This window comes from Apodemus sylvaticus, chromosome 3, assembly GCF_947179515.1.
Source record: "Apodemus sylvaticus chromosome 3, mApoSyl1.1, whole genome shotgun sequence".
Taxonomy (NCBI): Eukaryota; Metazoa; Chordata; class Mammalia; order Rodentia; family Muridae; genus Apodemus; species Apodemus sylvaticus.
In genome coordinates this window covers 9,088,266-9,102,744 of record NC_067474.1, presented here as the reverse complement: position 1 = coordinate 9,102,744, position 14,479 = coordinate 9,088,266, and the positions used below count along the sequence as shown (strand labels likewise).

The 14,479-nt window shown below is 40.8% G+C and overlaps 1 pseudogene; it reads left to right on the top strand.

The window, feature by feature from the left end:
- Window positions 1-381: 381 nt before the first annotated feature.
- LOC127679753 (ran guanine nucleotide release factor-like) overlaps window positions 382-14,479 on the top strand; it is a 104,876-nt pseudogene continuing 90,778 nt past the window's right edge.

Below are 14,479 nucleotides of genomic sequence, written 5' to 3'. Positions count from 1 at the left end.
GAGTAACAACCTTATCTGAAGCTCCACAGCTTCACAATGCCAATTTTAACTGGAAATAAGTTCACTGAAATGTATAGACTTTGAATCAGGAGAATAGTGACATATGAAATCAGAGTTTAGCTCTCAACACCTACATAAGTCAGTTCACAATCACCTGTAGCTCCAGCAGCAAAGTATCTCTGCTGCCCTCTACTGAACTGTGTGTGTACTGTACTCATCCTTGCACACACCTTTACATAGATATACACATATACATATCATTTAAAACTAACAATAGAGGAGGTAGTGGCTGCTCTGAGAGCACCAGGGGAAATGATGCCTGGAAGGCCCATGTAGGTTTCTATAAAACCTCGCTAATGTCCAGACTCAAGTACCAGATCTATGAAGCCCACCAGAAACTGTCCACTATTTGGAGGTACCTTCTCCACCATGTTCTCCCCAAGGGCCATTGATGTGAGTGACCTCTGACAAGTCCCAGACAACCAAGAATTTTTCTGCCATCGTTTGACAGACTAGAGACTAATAATAGAACTTCTGGGGCTGCAGGCTCATGTGCGAAGGGAAGTGGCTGAGTGGTACCATTTTGAGGAGTTTGTCAGCATTCAGGGAGCCAAGTACATGCATGTGCTATCTGTTCAGCCTCTCTATTTGGAGAACTCATCCCTGAGAGGCTGCTGTCAACAAGCCTGGTTCCTTTCTAGCAAGCAGCAGATAGCTAAAGAAAACCAGCAGATAGCAAAGAATGTCACACTACACCAGGCCTTGCTTCAGCTCCCCCTGTACCAGACTGATTACTTGCTCTCCTTCAATCATCCCCCTCCTCCCATATGACAACAGGTCTTTTGGCCCTGAAAATCTCTCTTGTACACTTTGGAGCCTGGGTAACTTTGAACAACTGGTGACTAGTTTGACTCTTCATGATCCCAACCTTTTTGGTCCCTGGACAAGATGGTTAACACACACACACACATACACACACAAACACACACACACACACACACACATGATCTAAATTAAAATTAAGTATAATACATGATAAGATAAAGTCTTTAAAATCTGCAATATTCCAGTAAAAATAGTATGAATATAATAAACAGATCTGCTTTAGAGTTAGATGGTAGATGGAAAGGACATGATATTTGGAGGACAGTACTTTCTTATTCAGGAATCATTAAGGCAGAGAAGTTCCCCCAATGTGGGTATGTGTGCATGTGTATGTGCGTATGTGTGTGTGTGTGTGTGTGTGTGCGCGCTATATATATGATATAGTGGATGAACATGAGTATGTAAGTAGATATGTGTATAAATGTAAAACACAGAGCAAGATGCCAGTTGCCTCCCTCTATTGCTCTCTGCTGTGCTATCTGAAGATGGGATCTCTCACTGAACTAGAAGTTTACCTTTCTGACTAGGCTGGAAGGCCAATGAGCTCTTAGGCTCTACCTGTCATGGGATTGTAGGCATATGTAGCTATTCTTCATTTTGCCTCTGTGTATGAGTGTTCCACACTCAAACTCAGGTCTTGGTGCTCATAGAACAAGTGCTCTTAGCCCAGAGCCATCTCTTTAGCCCCCACTCTGAGAAATCTTAGTGATCCAAGTGCTTACACAGGGAGAACTCATTTGTTTTTCCTTGGAAAAACAGTCGATATAGGACTGCTGCAAGTCAAAAGAATATACTGAAAATGCAAAAGTAAGAGAAAAGCAATGTGCCAGGCGGTGGTAGTGCACGCCTGAAATCCCAGCACTCTGGGAGGCAGAGGCAGGTAGATTTCTGAGTTTAAGGCCAGCCTGGTCTACAGAGTGAGTTCCAGGATAGCCAGGGCTATACAGAGAAACCCTGTCTAGAAAAAACAAATCCAAAAAAAAAAAGGAGAGAGAGAAAGGCAATGTGCAGTGACCATTATGACAGAGAATGAGGAAGCACTGTTCTTGGAATAAGTATTTTAAATTTCTATATCTAATTAAAAACAAAGTTTCCCATAGAAAACTTAGGGAAATGCTATCTTTATCAGGCATTAACAACTGTTAATAAATTTAGTGTTATTATCATATCATGGTATATGATAGTTTTTAGAATATTTGGTCAACTTTTCTTCTTAAACCTAGCACTAAAAAACATGTTTAAAATAACTCATAGAGTAATACTTTAAAGCTCTTCATAAAAACTTTTCTGTGTATGAATTCCAATTTATTCAATTTGAAAATCTATGAAAAGAATGAATTCATAGGAAGCACAGCTGGAACATTCTGATGCTGCCCCAGTTTTATTGGAATTTGTTTCAGAGCTAGTTTAAGATCTTGGTCTGTGAAATGTACTTAGTTGGAATTTTAATAACTTCTGTTTTCAAAAACTTTCATTTTCTTCTTGCCACCTGTAACATGAAAATGGTATTATGCCTTTCATTTATTTTGTAAGTATAAAACACAGATTCACAAAATATCTGTTGAATAGTAGAATACAAGCTTATCAAGACTGTTATACACTAGAGCAAAGCTCTCAAGATATTCTAAGATTGTAAGGGTCTGTTGTTCACCAAAGAATGATATACTGGATTCAAATAGTATGTCTATAAACATAAAGAATGTTTTATTCTACAGAAGTCTGTAACTGCCTGTGGCTATGAGGAAGGGAGCTCACCTGGAAGGAAACTGGGCAGGAATAGAAAGGGGCAGGTGGGCAAGAGAAATAAGGAGACAAGACAAAGTTTTTCTGATCAAGGCTCAATATTTATTGGAGAGCTCCAAATTTAAGGGGGGAGGGAACCCTTCCCCCAAAGGCTGGGAACTCCTCTGCAAAACCAGTTTGGTTGCACAGTAGGTGGTTGGCTCCTCTTGGGGTTGGGAGGGGGGTGGGTGGTGAAACAGCAGGTCCTTGAAGAACAACAGACTTCAGATTTCTCCCTGGTCTCAGAGCTCCACCCTAAGTGGGAAAGGCTGTGGCTCTAGCTAGCACTGAGGTCTGGAATTCCCACTAGAAGGCTGGAGGGGAAAGGAGGGCACAGAAGTACAGGATGCTGGGGTCTCCCATTACCAAGATAGAGAGGGACACCCAAGTGAGCTTGCAGGCCTGATTGGAAGCACATTACTCCACCTCTAGGGACATTCCATTACCTGGGCATGGGGCATGGAATGTGTTACTAGTGGAGTCTGGAAAACTGCTGACCCATTGTCCTTGGCCCAACCTAGGTGGCTGGGCACCTTCTAGTTTCTGACTAGCTGCCTGAAGCCTGTTTGTTTGTTTGTTTGTTTGTTTGTTTGTTTGCTTTTAACTGACTTGCTTGGACTTACCCAGTTCTTAGGTCTAGTGTCCTAGACTGCCAGTTTGAAACCTGTCATGGAGTCAGCCTATCCTAAAGAACAACCCACAAACAGTGAGAAATCCAAGAAGTGTATCAGAAAGATTCTTCATTAACAGGAATGCTATTTTACACAAACAGCAATAACAACATTCAAGACACTACACTCTAATCTCTAAAAGCCATAGTCACCTACATAAACTTTCTTACTTAATTTTGAAAAAAAAAATCTATAGAGACACTTTAATTTTTAGTTGATATATTCTTTATTTATATTTCAAGTGATTTTCCCTTTCCTGGATCCCCCCTCCCTAAAAGTCCCATAAGCCCTCTTCCCTCCCCTTGTTCCCCAATCCACCCGTTCCCACTTCCCTGTCCTGGTATTTCCCTACACTGTTGCACTGAGCCTTTCCAGGACCAGGGGCCACTCCTTCCTTTTTCTTGGGCATCAATTGATATGTGAATTGTGTCTTGGTATTTCAAGATTACAGGCTAATATCCACTTATCAGTGAGTGCATACTATGAGTGTTCTTTTGAGACTGAGTTAACTCACTTAGAATGATGTTTCCAGTTCCATCCATTTCTCTAAGAATTTCAGCACCTGTTTTCTGCTGAGTTTTTGATCTTAGCCATTCTGAATGGTGTGAGGTGAAATCTCAGGGTTGTTTTGATTTGCATTTCCCTGATGACTAAGGATGTTGAACATTTCTTTAGGTGCTTCTCAGCCATTCAATATTCCTCAGGTGAAAATTCTTTGTTTAGCTCTATACCCCATTTTTAAGGGGGATAATTGGCTCTCTGGATTCTACCTTCTTGAGTTCTTTGTATTTCTTGGATATAAGCTAAGCCCTCTGTCAGATGTAATGTTAATAAAGATCTTTTCCCAATTTGTTGGTTGCCATTTTGTCCTTTTGAAAATGTCCTTTGCCTTACAGAAACTTTGTAGTTTTATGAAGTCCTATTTGTCAATTCTTTATCTGAGAGCATAAGCTATTGGTGTTCTGTTCAGGAAAATTTCCCCTGTGCCCATGATCTCAAGGGTCTTCCCCAGTTTCTTTTCTATTAGTTTCAGTGTGTCTGGTCTTATGTGGAGGTTCTGGATCCACTTGGAGTTGAGCTTAGTATAAGGAGATAAGAATGGATGAATTTGTTTTCTTTTGCATGCTGACCTCCAGTTTAACCAGCACCATTTGTTAAAAAGGCTATCTTTTTTCCACTGGATGGTTGTAGCTCCTTGGTCAAATATTAAGTGACAATAATTCTGTGGGTTCATTTCCAGGTCTTCAATTCTATTCCACTGATCTACTTGCCTGTCACTGTATCAATACCATGCAGTTTTTAACACAATTATTCTGTAGTGTTGCTTGAGGTCAGGGATACTGTTTCTACCCAGAAGTTCTATAACTATTGAGGATAGTTTTAGCTATCCTGTTTTTTTTTTGTTATTCCAGATGAATTTAAGAATTGTTCTTTCTAAATCTATGAAGAATTGATTTGGGATTTTGATGGGGATTGCACTGAATCTGTAGATTGCTTTTGGCAAGATGGCCATTTTTACTATATTAATCCTGCCAATCCAAGAGCATGGAAGATTTTTCCATCTTCTGAGGTCTTCTTGGATTACTTTCCTCAAAGACTTGAAGTTCCTGTCATACAGATCTTTCACTTGTTTGGTTAGAGTCACACTAAGACTCTTTATATTATTTGTGGCTATTGTGAAGGGTGTCATTTCCTTAATTTCTTTCTCAGCCTGTTTATCCTTTGAGTATAGGAAGGCTACTGATTGTAGTAACACTTTAATAATGTAGTTTCTGGCTTTTAAGAACTTAATCAATCTTTCTTTCATTATGTATTTATCATCTATATTTATCAATTATCTACATATATACTTATACTAAATTTTCTTAATTATATTCATTATGATATATCTATTTTGAGATTTATTGACAGATATAAAATAAATATATTTTATGAGAAAAGCAGGTAGTACTAGAAATTTACTGAGAAAAGAGCAAAATTCTATTTAATTCCTTGTAGAAATTGTTTCAGGCAGATTTATTTATTTGTATAGTCAAGGCAACATAAAGGATACAACATATAAACAGTAGATAACAAACCAATGTATTATGTTTTAGAAAAGAAATACAAAATATAAAATACTTGCAAGGAAAATCTATATGCAATTACATTGAGAAAAATATCACTTGACATCCATACTTATTTATAGAAAAGAAAAAAATTATAGACTTCATTTCTTATATAATTTAATTATATAAAAGAATTTTTCAGAAAAAATTAAATTTTCTTTCAAAAAATTCTTTACTTAAAAAACTCAAGTAACTGAAGCTCTAATTCTCTAAAGTTGATTTATCAATTTAGACATAATGAAAGAAATAAGAGAAAACATAAATGCTAATAAAAATAAGATAGAGTATACAGGAGATAAAAATTCATCAAGTTTATTACTAACTGCATAATGGTAACCTTTAGTGAAAAGCTGAGAATTCCCTACTATGGCTGAGAAAAACCAAGTCACAAATGGAAACAAAACCTCTTGCATTCTCCATAAGAATTTTTGTAAAAATATGGGAGTAAAAAGATTCTGAAACATAACTCCCAAATAAAAGCAAAAATACAAAAAAGAAAAAGAAGAAAGAACAGGACTGAATGTAAGATGCCCAACTAATAGGTCTAGTACATTTCCTTGAAGGGAAAAAAATGGGAAATGAAAATAAAGAACGGATGAATACTCTTCCACAGGGGAGCTAGAAGCAAGCCTTGAGTGAAGCGGGATATGACATAGGTGCTGCAGGGGTTGCAGTGCAGGGAGATACAGGGCGGATGGCCCTGGGAGCTCCTGGGTGGCCGGAGCCCACAGCTTGCAAGTCCTCAGATCTGTTGTGGATTGCTCTTTGCATTTTCTGCTCTCAAGAGGGGAGGCCAGACAAGGAGTAGATCATGTATGTAATCAAATGATGCCAGGTAAAATCTTAGTCAAATGGCGGCTACAGCCTGTGATTGGGCAGTAGAAGGAAAACGCTAGGCCGAAAGTTTTAGAGAAGGGAGAGGAGGAGAAGAGAGAGGAAAAAGAGGTTGAAGATGGAGCAGACCTATGTGGCCTGGTGGAACCACAAGTAGTTAGGGATTTCATAGCTGGGCAATAGAGTAGTGTAAGGTATATTTGACAGTCTAGGTGTGCAGCTTGTATTTATATTAACTGAGTTGTCTGTTCTTTGCACTGGCATTTTGGGCTTGGATATTTACCGTTATAAATCTGGATGGTTGAAGTCACTAGTGTTTTCATTTCACAGGGCCAGGGGGAGCTGAGTGAATGGTTGCCTGTCAATCTGCAGGCCAGCCAACAGGGGATAGATGGCCTGAGAAAAGCAAGCAATCGCACCAAACATTTCAGGTTAAACTGGTTTCTTAGCTTAACAAGCTAGTCAAGGGAACAAGGGCAAGACTGAAGCATAGAGCTAGCTTTAGGCTGGGTGTGACCACTGAGGCTGGTGCATAGCCAGACTTAGTATAGCTTGAGTTTTATTTAAAACTACAGGTAACACATCTCAACAAACAGTTAAGCAGCCCTGCCCATCCCCCAGGAGCCTAGAAGCATCAAGGTAGTCCTGCTGAGCCACCTCTGGCTTTTGCTGGGTGGCCAGTCCTTCTCAGAATCCCTGGGGAGCAAGGAAAGTGCCTTTCCAGGCTTCCTGTAGACCTCACAAGAAGTGCAGCACCTATTGTCAGGAGGGTGAACCACTGAAGCCCTGGGACACAGCACTTGATCCTGGATACAGACTTCAGGCCTGGAAAAAGACTGGCCCTAAGAAAGTAGGAGCCTCTTTCCATCTCATCTTGTCCCCTTTCCCAACACACAGTACTACTGATTGAGTTCTTAGACAATCATAGATATCCCTTCTGATGTACCAGAGTCCCTAGGCCCCCATTTAGGAAAAAAAAAAAAGACACTCAAGACACCTTGCTTCATCCACCAGGTAGATTGCATTTCTCCCCAGTGTGTCCACCATTATTGTCCTCCCCTCCCGTGGCTCACACAAATGGACAGGCATTGCACACCAATAGACAGGTGCCCCAAACCCAGAACTGCTGGTGAATCTGCCCTACTTAAAAGAACTGCATCTTCATTGGACATGCAGCCCCATGATGAACGTAGCTATAGCACACATGTTCTTCACATTAGCATCCAGGACTGGTCAGATGTTTGGTCACAAAACCATGATCAACAGCTTTAAAATATTGAAGTCATAGCATGCACCGTTTTCTGACAGCAGTTTTGAACTAAAATTGAGGAATTTACAAAATTACGTAAAATTGCAAAAATACATGAAAATCAAGCCACCATCCTTTAGCCAATCAACAACAACAAGAACAGCAACAACAACCAAAGCCAAATAGGATTTTGTACAAAATTCTTGAAAAAAGGGAAAAGTAAATCAGAGCCTGTCAAAACCATGGCATGAGAAATATCTCAAGATTTCTAGCCAGCAATAATAATAAAAGCTTCCAAGTATGTCCCAATCGTTTGTAAATTTATTTTAAAATATCTATTTTGGGCTTTTGACTTGACTCAAGCAGTAATAGTGCTTATCCCCAAGGCTGACAGTTTCATTTTGATCTCTAGAACTCAGAAGACAGAAGCAGAGAACACAGTCCTTTTTGGATGGCCACACCATAGCAAACACATATAACAGAATAAAAAATATGCTGAGTGGTGTTTTGATAGTGAAAGATGGAAAAAGGAACAAAAACTATAGTAGAACAAATTAAACCATAGAAATGAATTGCTTCAGAATAATAAATACAAAACTTGAGTATTGTGTTGTATAGTGTATATGGTATACACATGGATACATATATGCATATGTGTATATTTATATATAGACAAGTATACATATATGTATGTATATGTGTATATTGTGTGTATTATATGTAATTTAGCTAAATAAAAAGAATATGATCTTCATGGTGTCTTCTAACATGCTTAGTGTTGTTCTTCCCTCCTTCCCATCTCTTTTATTCACCTCTACCACCTCACCCAACTAAAGTTCCTCATTATTACTTGTACCTCACAGTATCCTGTTGCTTTTTTGGTTTCTGCAATTATTCTGGATTATATACTCATATCTGAAGATTGGAGACAGGAACCAATGATAAGAGAGGACATACAGTGTTGCTCTTTCTGGGACTAAGCTACCACACACAATATAACATTTCTAGTTCCATTAATTTACCTGAAAATAAATTTGTTTGTTTTTGTTTGTTTGCTTCTTTGCTTGCTTGCTTGTTTGTTTTCCCCAGCACTTATGTCAGGCCATAACTGAAATTTGAAAATCATAATTTTCTTAAAAAACATAACACTTATGGAATAAACATTTTACAGTATTATGCTGATGAACTAAGTTTTTTTAAAGTAAAATGCAGGATTCTGTGCACATGGTATGATGTATAAAGCAATTTGTCCTGGGATATTCTAGAACATTCTGGACCTTCATGTCATTTATGTTCCCAGTTATTTAGTTTCTTGCTCTTTCTTTTTTTAATATATATTTTTATTTTCTATATTCTTTGTTTACAATCCAAAAGTTTTCCTCTTTCCGAGTTCCCCCCTCCCCATATATCCCATAAGTCCTCTTCTCTCCATCCATTCTCCTATTTTTCCCCCTCCCTTTTCTCTGTCCTGATACTCCCCTACAATGCTGGATCAAGCCTTTCCAGGATTAGGGCCCTCTTCTTCCTTCTTCACGGGAATCATTTGATATGCTAATTTTATCTTCAGTATTCAGAGTTTCAGGGCTAATTAATATCCACTTATCAATGATTTCATTCCATGTGTATTCTTTTGTGATTGCATTACCTCACTTAGGATGGCATGTACAGTAGAAAAATCTCTCAACAGAAAGGATAAGAACTGTGGGTTTGGAATGCATTCAATATATGTGTGATGGTCAACTAAAGAGAATATGACCTAAGGATTAACATTTTATTTACAATAAGCCAGCAGTTATTTTCTTTGTGTCACTATATTTCATTATTTAAACAGAACTTATAAAAAAGCCTCTATGGTATTTGCTTTTAGATTCTTGAATTTTGCCAAGTAATTTATTGAGTACCTTAATGGTTTTTCTGTGCAGGCAAAAAAAAAAGTTTTTTCAAGAACATTGTTTTTCAAGAACAAATTTGTATTGAGTGAAAAATCATTAAGATGTAAAAGGTCATAAAGATTTTAGTCATTGCTGGCCAGTGTTGGAAGAGACTTTAGAAAGAAGGGAAAAGGTTGATCCATTCGTATCTTTCCCTTTCATTTTCCACAAAGTCCAGAAAACACCAACATTTTTCACAAAATATGCTCAGCATGTGTGATTCATAGGCTTTTTCTTAATGGTCAAAAGAATGCAACCTCTGTGCAAGCCTCCTCTCTCAGACACTGACAGGCTCCCTACCAGATAATTGTCTGTAGACCCAGCTAGCAGTAGTCACAGTGCCAGAGCATCCTACCTAGGAAGGAAGTCTACTGAGTATCCATCAAAGGAGTACCACATCCTGTTCTCCACTCATGGCCCAGTTTATAGCCTAGGAACCAAAAATACTGGCTACAGCCTCCTACAATGAATTTCGCTCACCCTCAGAGGGCATAAAAAGAGCCTCACTCATCTGTCACATGGACTCTGACTCTCTTAGGAGATGGGAGGCATACTGTTTTCCTCTGGTGCTGCTCAACCTGAATTCTCCTCTACTCCTCAGACTGAAGTTGCCTCTCTATCTGCTCATGGTATTAAAAACTCTAGTAATAAATTCCTTAGTTTCAAGTAATCCATCTCTGTCCTCTTGAACTGCCTACACCATCTAAAGCCTGATACTGGTATCTTGATTTAGAAGTCACCTCTTTTCTTCTCTTTTCTATCCTCCTCCTAAACCCAGCTTCTCTCTCTCTCTCCTCTCTTCCTCCTTTTTCTTCTTTCCTCTCTCATTACCCCCATCCTCCTACAAAGACAATAACTGGAAAAAAGATCAAGCAGTAACAACTACAAATCAGCACTTGAGTGATGTCAAAAATGCCCCAGGTTCAGTGTTCGATCGGAGGGTGGCGGCAGCAGCAACAGCAACAGCAGCAGTTACTCATCCAGAGAAAGGCCCATCAGCAGTGGAACCAAGGTGACAGGGTCCAGGCAGGCCCTGTGCCCACTACCACTGACCATCACTGGCCAGCCAGGCTGCAAGTGGCGGCACACCTTTCACTGCACAGAAGCTACATCAGAACTCTGCCTCCCACCAGTCAGTTACGAGAGACTCGCCTCCATCTTGACTCTTGGATGCCAGAGAGATCAGACAGCCTGAGGTACGCAAACATAATCTGAGGCCAATATCACAGGGGTCTAAGCCCGATGGGCATTGGCCTGCACCCAGGCCCTGGGCTCTTAGGGGGCCATTGGTGTGCCAACCTGGCCAGGAGGTTGTTTGCCCTGCCCAGTGTGTACACCACCATTTTGGCTACAGGACGCCAGAGATTTCTAGCAGGCAAAGTCAGCTAACAGTCATAGCCCAAGGCTAACATAGCAGGTGTCTAGAGACAGGCCTTGGACTGCCCCCAGGCCCTTTCCCTGCCTTAGAAACAATACCTGATAAGCTGGTGGAAATGTTCCTTCATCAGAGTAATATGTTGGAAGGAATGTTTCTGAATAAGAGAACTTTGCAGCAAGTAGTGTTTCTCAATAACAACACACTGCCTCCGGGGATTATAAGTTATAGGTCTTTGCTTTAATCTCCTTGTACAAAGCTCAACTTAAGTGAATCAAAATCCTTCACCTGGTCACACCAGGCACACCGAAATTAATAAAAAAAAAAGTAGGGAAGAGCCTTGAGCACATGGGCATAGGGGAAATTTTCCTGAACTGAACAACTATGGCTTATGCTCTAAGAACAAAAATAGGCAAATGGAACCTAATAAAATTGCAAAGCTGTAAGGCAAAGGACACTGTCAATAGGACAAAATGTCAACCAACAAATTTGGAAAAGATCTTTACCAACCCTACACCTGATAAAGGGCTAATATACAATATATGCAAAGAACTCAACAAGTTAGACTCCAGAGAATTGAATAACCCTATTAAAAATTAACTACAGAGCTAAACAAAGAATTCTCAATTGAGAAATATCAAATGACTGAGAAGCACTTAAAGAAATGTTCAACATGCTTAGTCATCAGGGAAATGCAAATCAAAACAACCCTGAGATTCCACCTCACACCAGTCATAATAGCTAGGATCAAAACCTCAGGTGACAGTAGATGCTGACAAGGATATAGAAAAAGAGGAACACTCCTCAATTGTTGGTGGAATTGCAAGCTGGAAAAACCACTTTGGAAATCAGTCTGGCAGTTCCTCAGAAAATTGGACATAGTACTTACTACCTGAGAACTCAGCTATACCACTCCTGGGCATATATCCAAAAGTCGCTGAAACATATAACAAGGACACATGCTTCACTATGTTCATAGTAATCTTATTTATAATAGCCAGAATCTGGAAACAACTCAGATATTCTTCATCAGAAATACGGGTACAGAAAATGTGGTACATGTACATAATGGAGTACTACTCAGAGATTTAAAACAATGACTTCATGAAATTCACAGGCAAATGGATGGAACTAGAAAATATACTGAGTGAGGTAACACAATCACAAAAGAACATGCATGGTATGCACTCACTGATAAGTAGTGATTAGATTAGCCCAAAAGTTTGGAATACCCAAGATACAATTCACAGACCACATGAAGCTCAAGAAGACGGAAGACCAAAGTGTGGATGCCTCTGTCCTTCTTAGAAGGGAGAACAAAATACTCAAAAGAGGAAATGTGGAGACAAAGTGTGGAGCAGAAACTGAAGGAAAAGCCATCCAGAGACTGTCCTACCTGGTGATCCCGTATACAGTCACCAAACCTAGATACTATTGAATGGTAAGAAGTGCTTGCTGACAGGAGCCTGATATAGCTGTCTCCTGACAGGCTCTGGCAGGGCCTGCCAAATACAGAAGTGGATGTTCACAACCACTGTACTAGGCATGGAGTCCCCAATAGAGGAGTTAGAGAAAGGATTGAAGGAGCTGAAGGGGTTTGCAACCCCACAGGAAGAACAACAATATCAACCAACCTGACCCTCCAGAGCTCCCAGGGACTAAACCACCAACCAAAGAATACACATGGAGAGATCCATGGCTTTAGCCATGTAGCAGAGGATGGCCTTGTTGAGCATCAATGGGAGGAAAGAACTTTGGTCCTGGGAAGGCTCAATGCCCCATTGTAGGAGAATGGCAGGGCAGGGAGACAAGAGTGGGTCAGCGGGGAAAACATTCACAGAAGCAGGTGGAAGAGGGAAGGGATAGGTAGTTTCTGACAGGAAACCAGGAAAGGGACAACATTTGAAATGTAAGTACAGAAAATATCAAATAAAAAATATTTACATAGGCGGCGACTGCGGCAGCGGTGGCGGCAGCAGCAGCTCATCCAGCAGAGAGGGCCACCTCCAGCGGAACCAAGGTGACACGGACCAGGAAGGTCCTGCAACCACTACCACTGGCTACTGCTGGCCAGCCGGGTTGCTATCGGCAGCAGAGTTACAGTGCTTTTTACCGCACTAAAGCCACATTAGACCTCTGCCTCCTGCTAGCCAATTACGAGAGGGGCTCCGCCATCTTGGCGCCCAGATGCCAGAGTGATCTGACAGTGCCAGGTACACAGACATAGTCCAAGGCTAACATCTCGTGGGTCTAAACCTGTCAGGCTCTGGCCTGTACCCAGGCCCTGGTCAGCTCGGTGAGCCATCTGTGTGCCAACCCGGCCAGGAGGTCATGTGGCCTGCAGACTGCCCACCACTTGCAGGGGCGCACCCTGCCATCTTGGCTACCAGACACCAGAGAGATCTAACAGACACAGCCAGCTAGCAGACATAGCCTGAGCCTAACATCGCTTGGGTCCAAGCCAGACAGGCTTTGACCTGCACCCAGGACCAGGGCAGCTCTGTGGTCCATCTGTGTGCCAACCCAGCCAGGAGGCCGTGTGCCCTGCAGATGACCCAGCACTTGCAGGGGCACGTGCCACCATCTTGGCTACCTGACAAAACCAGTTAGCAGACATAGCCCGAGGCAAATATTGCTCAGGCCTAAGCTTGTCAGGCTTGTACCGAAACTCAGGGCCTGGGCAGCTAGGCCAGCCTTGTGTGCACCAACTCAGTTGGGGGATCTTTTGCCCTGCAGAAGGATCAGCACTTTGAAAAGATCCCCACAGCATCTACCATCATACCAGGTTGACAAACACAACTTGGGGCAGGGCACACTAGGACTTCAAGGGCATCCAAGAGGAGGGCAGCACATCAGCAATCTGTGCCAGGGGAAACTCAGTCATCCAGTGCTGCAGAAATAGCCTTACAGTTTCACAGGAGGTTCAAACAGCAGCCAGTAACAACAGACCAACTAACACCAGAGATAACAAGATGACAAAAGGCAAAGGTAGCAATGCTACTAACAGAAATCTAGGCAATATGGCCTAGATTTCTGAACCCAATTCTCCAATAACAGCAAGTCCTGGATACCCCAACACACCAGAAAAACAAGATTTGGATTTAAAATCACTGGTCATAAATCTGCTAGAGGAACACAAAAAGGACATAAATGAATCTCTTCAAGAAATATACAATGAGAAGGACACAATGAGAAGACAAAACCTAAGGATTATAGGCATAGAAGAAAGTGAAGATTTACAACTGAAAGGGCCAGCAAATATCTTCAACAAAATTATGGAAGAAAACTTCCCTAACCTAAAGAGGGAGATGCCCATGAATATACAAGAAGCCTACAGAACTCCAAACAGACTGAACCTGAGCAGAAATACTTCCAGTCACATAATAATCAAAACCCAAAATGTACTAAACAAAGAAAGAATATTAAACGCAGTAAGAGAAAAAGATCAAGTAACATATAAAGGAAGACCTATCAGAATCACAACAGATATCTCACCAGAGACCATGAAAGCTGGAAGATCCTGGGCAGATCTCATGCAGACTCTAAGAGAACACAAAGGTCAGCCAAGATTACTATACCCAGCAAAACTCTCAATCACCATAGATGGAGAAACCAAGATATTTCATGACAAAGCCAAGTTTACC